The sequence below is a fragment of the Octopus bimaculoides genome, chromosome 6 (genome assembly GCF_001194135.2).
Source record: "Octopus bimaculoides isolate UCB-OBI-ISO-001 chromosome 6, ASM119413v2, whole genome shotgun sequence".
Classification (NCBI taxonomy): domain Eukaryota; kingdom Metazoa; phylum Mollusca; class Cephalopoda; order Octopoda; family Octopodidae; genus Octopus; species Octopus bimaculoides.
In genome coordinates this window covers 47,862,691-47,864,811 of record NC_068986.1, presented here as the reverse complement: position 1 = coordinate 47,864,811, position 2,121 = coordinate 47,862,691, and positions in this window count along the sequence as shown.

Genomic DNA, 2,121 nt, shown 5'->3' with positions numbered 1-2,121 from the left:
GGAAGGAATGACAATGCAATCAAAAGTAATATAAAATTTGAGACACATAGATCTCTTTGATTGGTCGTTTCAAATAACGGTCATGGATGCGCAATGAACAAAACAAATGAATTTAATATAGATTCATCCTATTTTAAAAATATCGAAGAAAACCTTAAATAGAAAAATGGGCTCAAAATACATATTGTAAATAATTAATTATATTCGAATAAGCACATTAAAATCAAATCAAATAAAATAAAATATACCCTGCATTCAAAATAAAATATGTGTGTGTGCGTTTGTATCTGTACCTCTCCCTTACTGTCGTTTGACAACCAGTGTTGGTGTGTTTACGTCCCCGTAAATTAGTGGTTCGGTAGAAGAGACTAATAGAATGAACAAGAATTAAAATAATAAGTACTGGGGTCAATTCATTCTACTAAGCGTGAAACTAATACTACATCCCCTGTGCATGTCCGCTTGTTCTTTGTCATTGTTAATTTTAATGTTCATCTGACTATATATATATATATATATATCACACACACAGACTCATAGCTCGGTACTGCGGACCTTCCTTTGACGGATTTCTGCACCAGCGGACAAAATCACGACATATCAACAACACCTCTTCCCCATCCATGGTAAGTCTGATTTTAAATTTAAAATGTTGAATGTACAGTGTACAGGTATTTTACACTGTCAGATTGGATAGTGTGTTTGATTAAAAGTACAGTACTGTATTTATTTCTCTGTCTTCCGTAATGTAATTGTAACCTAACCTTAGTCTCGGTACCTACGGACAATCGGCTCCATCGGACCGATGTTCTCTACTGTTAGTCCGTAGTTCCGAGGTATGAGTGTATGTATACATATGCATATATATGTATGTGTGTGTACATATATATATATATATACCGGAAGACCCTCTTCGGTCACGAATGACCATGGGATTGCACCAAGAAAGTTCCCATCCAAGGCACAAGTCCGGGCAAGGTTGTTTCTAGAAGACCAGGAGTCGCCCCTTGCATACCACCCTTCCCTCTCCATGCCACCGATACTATCCAAGAGAAAGGGCAAAGGCCGATTCAACATCGTACCAGTGACATCGCAACTCATTTCTACAGCTGAGTTTAATTCGAGCAACGTGAAAGTGTTTTGCTCAAGAACACAACACACAGTCTGGGTTCCCTCGCGTTTTTTGTCTGCTACCAAATGCACTCACAAGGCATTAATCAGCCCAAGACTATAGTAACAGTCATTTGTCTAGGGTACCACGCAGTGAGATTGAACCCAAAACCATGACGTTGCAAAGCGACGTCTCATCCCCAACAATCTTGCAAGTTTATTATAGAACGAAATTATGAGAGTGGAAGCAAGACTATCGATTAGATTCTATAAAGCATCTGCTGCGAAGTTGTTGATCCACTAAATATTTTGTAGCACCAGCAAAGCATGGCTATTAACTTCTTACGAGAAAGTCTATCGGCCATTAATTGAAGAGAGAACTATTAACAAAAAATACACGAGATTGAATTAATTTTCTGCGAAATTACGTACTTCCTGAGCATATTCGAGTTTGTCGTAATTGTGGAGATGTAAAGCTTAGTGAGGACCTGTATTGTACACACGCTGGTGCGCGCGTGCGTACGAACAAACACACACACACGTCTTGTTATAAAACTGTTTTTCTTCGTCTGACGAATTTCTAACGGGAAATTCCTTACATGTCTATCTAACATGTAAATCTATGTAACTTCAATTAGCAAATGAAAACGTGTAATGGAGACTAAATAATATCTAAAAATGTTCCGTTTGCCTGTTTTGCTATACAATAACTGTGCAAATGATATTTCCATAATTCTCAATTTTAATATGTATTCTGACTAACATACAACAGAAACTATGGATACATATTAATTGTAATAATAGAATAAGCAGATGTGCTTCAAAAGGAAACAGCTGGGATTTACCCTAACTACCAATATAGTATAATATAATATAACATAATATAATATAACATAATATAATATAATATAATATAACACACACACATACACACACACACACACACATACACACACACACGCGCACACACACACACACACACACACACACACACACACATATATATATATA